This window comes from Coptis chinensis, chromosome 8 (assembly GCF_015680905.1).
Source record: "Coptis chinensis isolate HL-2020 chromosome 8, ASM1568090v1, whole genome shotgun sequence".
In the NCBI taxonomy this organism is placed as follows: Eukaryota; Viridiplantae; Streptophyta; class Magnoliopsida; order Ranunculales; family Ranunculaceae; genus Coptis; species Coptis chinensis.
In genome coordinates this window covers 26,709,328-26,723,929 of record NC_141463.1, presented here as the reverse complement: position 1 = coordinate 26,723,929, position 14,602 = coordinate 26,709,328, and the positions used below count along the sequence as shown (strand labels likewise).

The following is a 14,602-nucleotide window of genomic DNA, read 5'->3' as shown; positions in this document are numbered from 1 at the left end:
TTCATTTAATCAGCTAATACGAACCGTCTCTTTTCTGTTTCTCATAATTTTTTTACCAATAAAATTCGGTTTGCATTTTCTGCAAAACCTCACTTCTTCTACATCTATCTCTCCCAATTGATATAGCGAATTCACTTTGTTCTAATATCAATACCACAGGACTCTAACGCCAAATGAGAAAGCCATATTTTCTCGTAAAGAGACAACATTTAGTTCATTTGGTCGCTAAGATCGCATCTCTTGACATTAACCACATCGCACAAAGGGGTCGGTGCAGTTGAATTTGATCTTTGTAATATGAAATGCATATCTTTTTCTCGATTCTCACAACTTTACATTTCAATTCTAGGGATATTGACTTTATCCGTCCGGTTCTCATTACGGTTCTTACGCGCCTGCCTCTGCAGAATCGATAAAGCTGGGACTAAAATTGCTCAAACAATCGACAAAGGGGCCTTTAACGACCTTGACAAGTTATCCATGGCAAATGCGGAGGTAAGATTTGTTTTCTCCCTTAAAGGCGTCTTTCATCTTTCTTCGCTCTGCAGAGACTAACTAAATAAGATAATTGTTGGATTGAAAATTTTCGGTATATCCCTAAAACAATCTCTACGGTTTGGTCCGAAGAAAGAAGTCATCGAGGGCATCGAAACTCATCTGTAAGTCTTAATATTTTCGTCATCATCATTTAAACATTTGATATTTTCAAATTTCAGCATATTTCATATATCTAATTGCAATTTTACTCCAAATCCCTTATTCATCATCATCATTTAAACATTTGATATTTTCGAATTTCAGCATATTTCATATATCTAATTGCAATTTTACTCCAAATCCCTTTATTATCAAACTTGAAATCTATTAATCTTCAATGATTGGAAAACAAGATAACTCTATAAAGGTGTTCATCATATTAGTTCTTTTATTCGAGGATTAATCCATCCACTTTACGTTAATCGAACAAGCGGTGCTGCTCTGACTAATTGAACTAAAATATCCAGAAACACATACAAATTGGTCAATGCACTATCTAAGATAATGAAGGAAACAAACAACATAAGATTGAGATATGGTATAAAAAGCCAAGCTATCTCAACCTGTCACTTCTATATGCAAGATGCCAATCTTCAAGTGAATGCTAAAATGCTAAAATGCTAACAGTAATAGATACTATTGCCAAAAGAACAAGAGATGATAAGGTATGTTATAGGATAATTGTTTATCCAGATAAACCACGAGACTTGTTTAATTAATTGGAAGGAATTAAGAATTCCACATTGCTTCATTCTCCGCAGTTGTCATGTGGATGAAGGCCAATGCCCAATAGGGCAATAGGTCATCCTTCACTACTTCAAAGGTAGACTGGATTATATTCCTATACTAATTCAGTAGTAGGGCCAGAGATCTCTTCGATTTAAAGTAGGAGAGTAATCATGAATCAACACTACAGCCTAAAGGATGAAGTGGGCTACTCCAAAGAGAGGAGTTTGGATGGCCTCTAATGATCTAATTAAGAGGCCGATCTTAAGAGAGTTAGAGCTGATGGTACTGCTGAGCTTTATTCTTAACTAATCTTTAGTTTGAAGTTTGTCATGCAGTTTTCGTGTTTAGTTGTAGAATTTAGGTAACTCTAACTGTCTAAAATAGTTCAATAGGATTGATAGCTTAATAATCAGCATCAAGAATGTAGGTTTTGCACGATTTACACATCAAGTAAAATAATTGCGTGCATGAGAAGTAGAGTTGCTCACCAGGGGACAAAAGCTCTTGAACATTCAGCTACAACGACGTGAATCATACAGGTAAAATAAGCAATTTCAGAAGCAAAACAGAAAATTAAGTTCATGCAGAAACAAAATAATTCATCATTACCTCAATGTTTTCTCCTAGAATTCCAAGGATAAGCCCCATCAAACTATGTGGGTTGGATAGTGGTTTTAATTGCATGCATTTATGAGGTAAGCTGTACATTCCTGCTAAGCCCTGATCCAGGATTAAAGCTTATAAGCCAGTGATAAAGACACAATGAACTTATTGAAATTGAAACTTGTAATCATCGGGTGGGTATGGATAGGCAGGCTCAAGAATATGCAAAGCAGTTGATGGCATTTGCTTTCGGAACAACAACAAAAGTCGCTAATATGCAACAACAACATCAGCAAGGCCAGTTTGGGTTTCCAGCTCCACACTAACAGTTTCCACAAGGTCCACCGTTTTTACCTCCTCATCCTTCTCTACAACAGTTTCCATTCCATCGTCACTTGCAACAACAATAACAACAACATCAAATGCACCCACATCCACACCACCTTCCTCATATCTAACACCAGCAGCAAGGACCACCAGGCTATCCACCTGTTTTACTCCCACACCTAGGGTCATCTCCTTTCCACAATCCTTATGATGCCGCACCTCCCCAAGTTGCTCCCCCGTCTGATCATGAGTTCCACAAGGTCATTGATAAACTTGTTGAATATGCTGCCAAGAATGGCCCTGAATTTGAATCAATGATTCGTGAGAAGCAGCAAGAAAATCCTGCTTACGCTTTCCTTTTTGGTGGAGACGGGCATAATTATTATCGTTACAAATTCTGGATAAGCACACATCCTCAAATGCTCCTTTTAGTCCATCATTTCCCTCCTCCATGCCAATGATGCCTCAACAATCAAACTCTATGATAAATTCTCCTACTCTGGATGCCTCACCCGCTGCTGGAGTTACTCCTCACTTGCATCAATCTCCTTTTCCACCTTTCTATGACCAGCAACATTCTCTTCCTTCAATGGGCCAAGGTCGACCAGATTATGATCCTTCACCCAAGTCTTTCAAGGGTTTGTCCGGACCACTTCCTTCCCGATGTGGCGTGAGAACTTGGTAATGTGCTCAATAATCTCACCGGTACTAAGGAGTCGATCAAGGGTGCCAAGATATGGTTTATGCATAGGTCCCCTTTCGCCTACTCTAGCGAGGCTCGAGAGAAAGGGTTCTTTCCCGGGGATTTTGAAAGACAGTTGCATATTGTATACTTGGCCAATGACATTCTTTTTTGAGAGGTACGCGTCATAAGACCGACATTTGACAATTATTCATAACCCATTGTTGATTATTGTGGCATACCATATTAGTATACTACGATTTAATTATAGATATATACATGTGGTTTTGTTTCTATATTCCTTAAACTAATTCTCTTTTACTACTATTCTATATTATTATTATTATTTTAGGGATTACTGTAATATATTGTTATCATTGTATTTGCAAAACATTATCCAGTGCCTATTAAGTTAGTTTATGTTATCTGGTATCCTGGACTAGAGGAATTGCTATGACCCAGATTATCATTTATAGCTATGAGCCGCAGAGCACGTAAATATCTAGGTATGGAATGACCAAACTTTCATCTGTATAATGCCGTAATACAACAAAGAGGGATTTGTATATCAAACAGGTAAAAGTGTAATCATGCGTTGAAAATTATCTTGCTCTCTCATAAATTGTACGTATTACACTAAATAATATGTTTTACCCTCCTGATTTTTTTTAGGATAGCATTTGGCTGTGTGAGATTGTCCTCTATTTTGGATCGAGCTGATTTCTTTTCACCTTATTTATGAGGATAGGTTGCCTTGTAAGCGACTTCTTCAGAAGTAGAACAACTGATTTTGGGATTTTGACTTGGACGGAAACTTGACTTAGTAGGTTGGCTCTTGGATTATACTGTAGATGGTAGACCTGTATCTGCTTCTCTTTCAGTTTGATTTTGGGATTTTGACTTGGACGGAAATTCAGTTGCTTACTTTCTGATAATCTGATTTTTTAATAAGCTACATTACAAAGTCATCTTTGGGGCTTTGTTGAATTACAAAATCAATCATCATAAGGATTGGCCGTCTTGCGGAAATTCATTCCAGCGGTCTTATAGCATTTGTTTTTGCTAACGATTGGGTGCAGAATTATGTTTACTTATTACAATTCTTATTCACCTAAGTTCTGAATTTCTGATTAATTGGACACCTTCACGAACTATAACTCCTGGCCTTGGCATACACTGTAAGGATATCCTCTATTATTGTGATCCTCAATAACTACTTCTTTTAATGTTTGTTCTTAACAAGATACCCTAGCTATTGTTATCCTATTTGTATTACTTGCAGGTTAATTACTTGCCTTTTGAGGATTCTAATCTTATGAACCTGTACAAAAAAGTGAGCACTTTATGGACTTTAGAATATCATTTTCCTGTTTTATTTCCATTTCTGTTTAGGGTCCCTTTTGTTTAATAGTTGCTTCTTCTTGCCTCCAGATTTTGATGGCTGAGTTTACTTGCCCTCCTTGGCTCTCTTTTAATGCAATGAAATTGTTAAGCAGAATTTTGGATCCAAGCCCTATAACTGTAAGTACTTATGCCTACTTAGCTCCTAAAGCTATAGAAATTGGTATTGATCACATGGCTTGAGATATGTACGCATATCACATTAAATAAAAACTCCATCGGGAAAAAAAATTCTACATGTGTGAGTACCATTACAAGATTTTCTCAACATGTTTATATGCGTGTGCAAGCAACGCCTGGACCATCAAGGATTTCTTATTTGGATTTTTATTGTAGAGAATTTCATAAGAAAAAGAGGTTATAAGGATGAGCAAACTATGTACCTTTTGACGATAGTTTAGTAAGAATGCTAATGCCTTCAGTCGTATAGGAAATTTCAGTAGACTGAACCCTCATAATCATTTGGATAATGATGGTTTTAAAAGGATTTTTTATATGATGCCTAGGACACTAAAAATTTGTCCTTTGGAAGTTTACGTACAGAATCGTCGGCTTCTGGCTTTGGCTCCAGTTTTTTCGTACATTCCCGTCATATAAACTAAGGCTTGAGTAATAGGAAGAGAGATATGATAGAGCGGACCTTTTTTTTTGGATAAGTAGAGATAGGGCAGAATGTTCTTGGCTACATTTTGGGAAAATTTCCAGATGTTGTGTATGACTTGAAACAGTACAATTATTATTATGATTTTTACAATCTCCCTATGAGACATTTAATAAATGTTTCTTCTTTTGTTCTAGCTTCGCAAATGATTGATGGTGGGCGTGCAGTTGACACGCGGGGATATCGATAGATATTTTGTTAAACAATTGAGGAAGCTATTTGATTCTTTGAATCTTAAAGAAAGTGATGATGGGATCTTTTTATTGCCTCCAAAATGTCGTCCTACTCACGAAGTTGTTGGCCCCATGATGTCCTTGCATGAGAGGCTTAGGGACCATAAGCTTCCTCCGGTCAAGTTCAAATATTGAACCTATGAAAACAATAGATGATGCTCATGGAAGTCCGGTTGTTGTTGAGGAAGACCACTGCTCCTAGAAGAAGGGTGATTGGTCCCGAATGCCTTCTTCGAGTTACTAGCTACTGCAAGAAAATTAACCGGTTACTCTGGCCGAGCTAAGGGACGCTGAATTTGAGTTCGACAATGATTTATTTATTGGCCCCGCACCACCGGTGTAGCTGCATCATCAAATGAGGCAGAGCGTTTTGAAGAGGTATTGAAATCTGACATTTATAAGTCGTCAAGAAATTTTTGTCATGTTCATTTGGTCGAGTCGATAAAGTTCATATATTGAGACATCGTGGGGGAGGAACATTCCTATGGCTACACACATATTTGTCATCACCCCCAAAATATTGCAACCGTAGTATGGTCATTTGCTTTTGATGATAATAATTCTCTTCCTACATCACTTTATGGTTATATGAACGATAAAGTCATGTTGACTTTCTTGTAAGTCTTTATCCATGGTTACACGCTTTGATAGTAGCATATGAGTATTTAATACCTTCTTTGCTTTATTTGGTTCATCGGGTGACAAGAATTATGGAAGTCGAGACCGGAAGTCCATATGATTTGCTTGGAGTGAATCAAACATGTCTGTTGATAACATTAAGAAGAGGTAAGTCGACAAGTCTGTTACATGTTCTTGGATTATACATCTTGTAACGTCGCGGCTTTGGATGCTTATATATTTTGAATATTTAAATAGTGTATGTAGTTTTAATACGTGTTCATTGAAGAATATATGTGTCCTCATTATGTGGAAGAACCATGCCATAACTATGTCCATAAGGACATTGACTCGTGAACTGATAAGGCAATAAAATTCGTCTTGTAAATTAAATGACGACACAAGTTATATCCTTGTAATATGTGTTCATGGTACTCATCATGTCAAGCAAATATATTTTTGCAAAATTAGATACAATCAGAACATGCAGTAGATGTAAATAAGAACACATGAACGGAGTAGTAATGTGTGTACATAGTACACTCCATTTGAACTTTGAAGACATTTTGTCATTAGAGTACTGTGCTTTGATGTGGAAGCACTCTCTCTCTCTCTCAAGCCAATGATAGAAGTTTGTCGTGTGTGTGATCTGCAGCTTTCTCATGATTGAATCTTAGGGCGGACAAGTAGTCCCCAAAAGCATTTTATTATAATAACTGAGTTTTCCAACAGAAAGTTTCAAGGTATCAGCAATTTCATATTGCTCAATGGTGATAATTAGTGTTTTTTCCCTATCATTTTAACTTAGGTGTTAGTGAATGGGCTGCATGTTCTAACTTGATAGATAATATTGTGAATAGGGATGATCTTCTTACTTGAAATGTTTTTCATGCTATCTTACGTCGTGGTATTGGAAGTCATCACTTATGGTCCATCCATACAAGTGCTCTCATCCACAGGCCCATCAAGCATTTGTTAAGTTGAACGAGGGTTTTAAAGAATTGCAAGATCCAGATAAGGTAATTATTCATAAATCATAGCTGTTTGCTCAACCTTAGAGAAATTAGGCGTGATTTTGTTTTGGAGTTTTCCCTGGGAGAAGAATACCATACCTTAGGAAAATGCAATTTTAGAAATTGATGATACTGTTTAACCATGATCAGACGTCTTTTGTATATATCGTTTTTCACCTCCCTTAACTGATCTTCATCTATAATCTTTGTGAATAATGTACAATAAAAAAAAACAATTATGGTATATTACTATATTTGGTGGTGCTTATTGGAGAAAGTTGGCGATAAATCCAACGCCTAAAATATCCATGTTAGAATAGGAAATATCTAATTCAATGAATTATAAAAAGGCCATCCAATTATAATTCTAGATAACTATAACAATGTGAAATTTAATCTCTTTAAATGAGTAAAGAAATATTTTCTAACTGAATTAAATTCATCCCAAAGATACTCGGTTAATATTGGAGTATCAATGGATTCAATGGGTTGTATTCTTGATGATTTCTTGCATATATGTGAGGATGATGCATTCCATTTCATAATGCATTTACTATACGAGAATCATTCCCTTCGACAATTGGCAACGCCCAATGCATGGACACTCATAAGAAGAACGTACTTCCATAGATTCCCCACTCGTCTCACTCTACCTGCGAGTAGTTGCTTACGAGTAGATGGTTACAACATATCAGCTATTATAGTGGAGGACAAGTCAGAGCGACCTACTCCTTTTTGTTATTGGTGTATTTTAATTCTTATATTGATGTAATATTCTATGTAGACTGAGTATGCCGTTGTGCCGCATATGCCATTGTAATTCCATTTTGGATTATTGATTAACAAACCAAGTGACTCAGCTATGGAGGGCATGTCCCATTCTTCCAATTCAACACCTACGGTTGCATATTATCTATTTACCTAAGGTTTGGAAACTGATTTCAGTGAATAAAGTTACATAGATGCTTTTGATGCACTAACTTTTTATCTTTGTCGTTTGCAACATGCATTTGCTAGGATGAGAAGCTTAAAATACATGTGATTTAGAGCTATACTTAAAAGTTTATTACTTACATATGTCTGGAAATCAAATAGGAATGGAGTTCCATTCAATTCAAATTTTAAATGGCTGCAAGTGTGTTTACTCAGGCATATTGTCAATTATAAGTGTGCTCATCCAAATTATTTTTACACTATTTGGTTAGTTTTGTTTGATATCGCGTGCATCTTGCTAGTAACATTAATTGTCTTGTTTTGGGATTCATTTGAATCAGTAGATTAATCAATAATTGTATTTTAAATCAATTGTTATTGTTATGTTGCAATGTGACATTTAGTTTTGCACTAAAGAAGCTTATGATCTGCTCACATTTACTTACGAAAAAGAAATTCAAGTAACAACCGAATATGAGACTACGTACATTTACCAATTAATAACAAAGAACGTCTCCTTGAAGAAAAAGTGACGAGATGAAGAAACTCATTGTCTATTATCTAATCAAATCATATCGCGGTTCCCCGCTTTCAATTGTGAAAGTCTCATTTTTGTATTTCAGTTAACAACACATATATACTTCAAATTTGTCTATATAAACAAGGACTAGGAATGTGCATACTCATTCAATTACTTCAATCCTACTAGTCTACAAAAACTATAAGTCCAGATCCTCCAATAGTCATGGCTTCTTCACTCAAATGGCAATGCATGAGTTTGGCGTTGGTCGTTTTGGCTCTCTATACACCTCAAGCTATGTCACGTAACCTCCAAGAATTATCTTTGGAAGATAGGCATGAGCAATGGATGACCAATTATGGACGAGTGTACATGGACTCTATTGAGAAAGAGATGCGCTTCTAGATATTCAAAACCAACGTCGAAGAATGCATTACATTGATACTTTTAACAAGCAAGTTGGTGATCGAACTTATGTGCTAAGTGTCAATGGCTTTGCTGACCAAACCAATGAAGAATTTATAACATCTCGAAATGGATACAAGAAGTCCCCTGAACCAAAGTCTGGGGCATTGTTCAGGTATGAAAATGTTAAAGCAGTTCCATCTAGCATGGATTGGAGAAAGAAAGCCGTTGTTACACCTATCAAGGACCAAGGCCAATGTGGTAAGTGAACATAGATTGATAAAAACGCTATAGATATCACCATCTAGTTGTTACACCTATTAGTTGCTGCTCCTGGTTTTTTGGCGTACTTATGTTTTTAATTAGGCATCACCTTCAATTCTAGTTGTTTATTAACAAGTTATTGATGTCAAAATACTCAAAATTACGAGGAAGTTGTTGGGCATTCTCTCTTTGAGCTTCGTGGAAGGTATAACCCAACTCTCAACAGGTAAATTGATATCTTTGTTTGAGCAAGAGCTCGTTGATTGTAATGTGAATGGTGAGGATCAAGGCTGTGAAGGTGGTCTCATGGATGACGCCTTTGATTTCATTGTACAAAATCATGGTCTCGCATAATTGAAGTTACCTATGTTGGATTTTATTGAATCCCTAAAATTGTCTTACATGATGGACACATGTAATGTATAATTAATGGTTTACAAAACATGGGCTTATATGATGAAGTATCCAAATCCATATTAATATTTTGTCAATTAGAAGTTGTTTCCAATTATAGTCTAATTTTTATGGGAAATTAGAATCATTGTCCAATTAAAAAACTGTTCTCTCCCCATTTTCTCTATATATACACATGCCTCATAGTTGTGTATTATGTCATGTTAAGAAAACACATTAGGATTAGAAAAAAAACTTAGGGTGAGAAACAAGTTCTCCTTCGCCGTTCTACACGTTTCATTCATCTAAAGCTATGAATTAAGGTATGTTTATTTACGTTTAATTATTGATTTATGATTGTTATGATGTTGGTGAGTTCATACGATTCAAGATCCTTGGCTTAAGTTTAAGAATTGGTTTATATGTGGTATCAGTGGCTTTGTTGTGAATCGTATGTTTCTCCCGTTTAAAAGATGAACTTTTGATATTTCGATATATAATGACATTTTACGTCAAAACCTGGTATTTTATGGATCGTTATTTGCACTATTCCTATTGAACGTTGAGATTATTGTGTGCTTATTTGGTAAGTGTGGTGATACATGTTCCTATTGGTCAATGCCGAATAATAATAATTGTTTAAAACGGCCAGGCATGTTTTAATGTTTAGAACCATATATCACCAACATAACATCTCGTATGTTTTAATGTTGTACGTGCTACTGTTGTTTTAGTTAAAGTTTCGATAAACTTCAGTTATGAATGGATCACTCCCCAAAGTTGTATTATTCTTTCTTACGGATTAAAGTTTGGTTACTGTTTGATTTTGGTAGGTTCATGTGCATTATATTTTGGGTTGAAGATTAAAATCCTACTAATGGGCTTTGTGGTTCTACTTGTTCCCTTTATTGAATGGAAGAAGGTGCTGATATCATTAAGATATCATCAACTCGTTAAGATTCCTTTGGGTTTCAACAGTTGCAATTTTGACCCACTATGATTTTTTATTCGTTTCTTATAGTTGAGGAAGAAGACATGATGTTTCATGACATTATCTATCTTTTTAAGGAATGAAATTATTGTTATGATGTAAGCTGTTTTAACCCAAATCCCAGCCCATTAATGAATTGGGTATGGTTTGGCCTTTACGCACTAGACGAACCTGAATTGGTTCTGACCGGGATAGATCTGACCCATAATGACCGGTCCAGTCTCACCATGTTAACTGGGTAAGATTTAGACCATAAGGGACAGGGCACTTTTTGACCATTTATGAAGGCCCAGTTTTACTTTTAGGCCCGTTAACCGTCATTTACACGCAATACTCATTTGAAGTCCTTTTTTGACGTATAAATAGTCATTACAAAGTTTTTTTCGAGCCCTACATATTGAACAACCTTGAAAGTGGTTTTGAAGCTTTAAGAATTCCGATATTAAAGTTGGAAGTTTATATAATCTTTATAGCTTGCTAAGTTGGGTTTTGACTTATAAACTTGCGTGCATTATTTTTTTTATTACGTTCAAAGCATGCAATATGATAGAATGAATATTTCTTTTGGTTTATTAATATTATTGATGTCTATCAATTTCCACTATAATGATAATTGCCGCAGTGAACCATTTTGATCCCAGCATACATTATGAATGTACACACGTTTTTCCATTGTATGTTTAGTTTTTCACTATGATTATGTAATGTTAATCAATGTCATTTAACGATTTGGTACTCACAAATTAAACTGTATTGGTAGCTGCCACAGTGGCCCAATAGTAAGATATTGTGAATATTTTATCGTATTATTGTTAGTGACAATTGTATAATGTTATTTATGATGATGATTAAGGATCCATTTAGATTATAATGAAGTTAAAATAATTGATATAAAACTAATCATTTGGTAGTCACCACAGTAAACCAATATTGAGAAGTTGTAAATATCATTAACGTTACAGGTCTAATTTATTTAGGGTGATAATGTGTACTAAAAGAGTTAGATATGGAATTGACTGCCCACGTGTTAGCGAGACCTATCTAATTTTGACATACTTAATGACTTAGCCCTAAATGTAAGTGAACTCTTTGTATGTTGTGATACACTACACAGTGGTTTCATAATTATAATGTACATTCATCATCATAATATTATGGAGTGAACACCTCGTGTGTTGTAGTACTCACCCACAGGTGATATTGCAATGACACTATTATGTTCATCATTAGATTTTAATCAAAATTATAGTTATTTGTGCTAATAATCAAAGTTCTAATGTAGTGAGCATTATTTTGTTTATTAAAGTCCCAATTCATATACCATAAAGTTTTACTTGTCAAAACCTAAGGTGTCGAATATTCATATTACGTATAAGTTGGTGTTCACCACAGTAATTCCAACTTTGTCCATGAATATTGACTTAAAACATTCACTTTACGTATAGTTTGGTATTCACCACAGTGAACCAACTATATATGTTCTTGAATGTTATAATAGTGACAATAATTGTTGTTTGTTTATTCGATTGTTTTGAGTTACCCACAGTGATAAAACGCTTTTTACACACGTTTATTGGTTTCAGTTACTTATTTTCTTAAGTCCGAGGTCCACAGTCCAAAGTCCGAGGTCCACAGTCCAAGTCCCAAGTCCAAAGTCCAACGTCCGTATTGTCGTACGTTTTAGTCAAGTTACCTTACTCACGTGGGATTGGTAGGATAGGTCGAGTAAGGGATCGTCCAAACCTTAGAGACGGGATAGGTTCCTGGCCGGAGTTACAACTTTAGGTGAGTAGGATTTTTAGGTTTCTTTTAGTTGGTTTTAATTACAATAACGGTAATGCAAATAATATAAATTACTACAGCGATTATATGTAGGTAAATAAAAAAGAGGAAAACAGGAGAGAGTTAATCATGCTCATGCAAGAATCATTTTTCAACAGTTTTTATTACTAAATCACTACATCTCTAGTTAGTCTGCGTTTAGGAGCGGCGTCGATATTGATCCTAGTGCATGCCCACATCTCTAGGTCGCATTTCACTAGCATAAGGAGTTTCGATAATACCTCATCTACGGTATATTATTTCTGCTCCTGGCGAGTTCACATCAGTTGGGCCGAATTGGAGATCTGCGACACCGAAGAGTCGTAGCGGAGACATTTTGGGTCACGCCGACCTGTCTGGAAACATCGACACTCAACTTTGTGCGATCTCGGATCATTTTGGGACCGGATGTTAATTCTATGTCTAATTCCTAAGTAGTGATTCTAGAATATTAACGAGTCAATCCGGTTTTTACGGCGGCATAACCCTCCCCGAGGGATTAGCTCATCATCATAGGAGGAATAATAAAACTTCTTTGTATACATTAAGTAAATAATTGCGGGACGAGAATTAAACAAGGAAAGAAATAAGCTGTTATTAAGGTAAAATAACTTCGTATTAAAGGCTGGCTGAAACAAAATAGCGGAAGGTAAAGTCTTGAAGAAAGAATTTAAAGCGTAAGCTAAAGCATTAATATCTTTGAAGACCTTATAATGAAGGCGAACCCCCTCATATATATAGGCGGATTGTCCCTTCCGTGAATTCCTAACCATTAAATCAGGTTTGTTTGTTTCTTATTTGAATGGTTCAAAACTTTGAGAATCAAAGTTTTGTTTTCAATATTTTAAAGTTTTGTCCTTTTTTTTTATTTAAGATTTTGTTTTTTTAGCTTATTTTAATTCAAACCACGGTTTGAATTGATGCGATATCTTCTCTCTTGCCGGTGGTATCAAATTTAAACCATCCTTTGCCACCTACCTATGCTGACTCATCATGCCTTCTCGGGCCCATAATGTGTCCACTTAGTGTGTCCAAGTGGCTAATTTTTTGGCGTTTTCACGACTTTTTGTCTTTCTTGTGAGTTAAATTAGGGGGTCCTATAGCGGCTTCACTAGCCACGTCGGCACCTAGATTTATCGATTTGAGCTTCGAAGTTTCACCTCTCTTTATATGTGGGCCCGTCACGCGGTTACGTTCTTTTGGAAACTTGGCTCTAGTCGGGCTTTTGTTGGGCTTTCACGGGGATTGGCGGGGAATTCCAAATATTCCCGTATTCTTGTACTTGGCGGCTTCACTAGCCAACGTCGGCACCTAGATTTATCCGATTTGAGCCGGAAGTTTCTGCTTCTTCATATGTGGGCCCGTTCGGCGGTTACTGTTCTTTTGGAAACTTTGACTTTCACGGGAGGGTCAGTGGGAAACTCAAATATTCCCGTATTCACGTACTTTGATGCATGTTTTATCGCTATCTTCATTTTAATTGCGGAAACGCCAAAAAATGCGAAAATATAATTATTACATGATTATTAAACACATAATTGACCAAAATGCTATGTCTCGAGGTTTAATATTACGGTTTTGGGTGCTTATCACACCACCCCAAACAACACTTTGCTTGTCCTCAAGCAAAGAAGAGACGATAAAGCGATAAGTGATCAAAATGTGTTGTCCTAAGCTAAATCTCATTTAGCGAGTCGCGGTTGCATTGACCATATGCAACAAGGCCTTGAACCACTAGGAATTCCCTAGTGGGCCGAGTTATAACCTCGTGAGAGTTTTCGGAGAAGATACTCACAAACTTCATTTATACTACAACGACTTCGATAACAAAGGCTTGTTTCTTTAATTAATCTCGGGTATCTAGACATCTCACTAGCAAAGGGAAACAAGGATTTTATTCTTTTCGAAATTCAAGTTAATATACATACAATAATCGAAACATCTACGTATGAGCATGCATGCGATGATCTAAATAATGAAATGTCTGGCGGGGGCGTTTTACGGATCCTTTGGATAAGCGTCCTTAAGTAGGTTCTTACGGTATGTGTGTCGAAACACAATTTCTCTCTTATTTTTTTCCACTCGAGCTTTGCTATCTCCGGTGTCGCGATGGGCACCGTTTCCTCATACTCGATGATGGTCGGGAGGAGCCGAGGTTGAGAAGTCACAACTACTACTTATTATCACACTATCCTATTCCTAATTGAGCTAGAGAGGTCTTTATTAGGTGTTATGGGGCTTAGGTGGTAGTGTAAAAGAAACTGGAATGGAAAATTCAAAAAAATGATAAGTATGAGAGAATAAGGTCTTGAGATATTTATACTAGAAAATCTTTTTTTTTTTTTTTTTTTTTTCTTGCTTCTAACATGGTTTCCACACTTGGATTTTTCAAGCTTTTGTATTCCTTTTTATTTGATCTTTGGGGAAATTCTAACCTTGATATTTCTTTTGATTTTTGGAAACATATTTCT

The 14,602-nt window shown here is 36.0% G+C and overlaps 1 pseudogene; it reads left to right on the top strand.

Moving 5' to 3' along the window:
- The first annotated feature begins 8,482 nt into the window (after positions 1-8,482).
- Positions 8,483-9,280, top strand: LOC147480811 (senescence-specific cysteine protease SAG39-like; annotated as a pseudogene).
- The last annotated feature ends 5,322 nt before the right edge of the window (positions 9,281-14,602 follow it).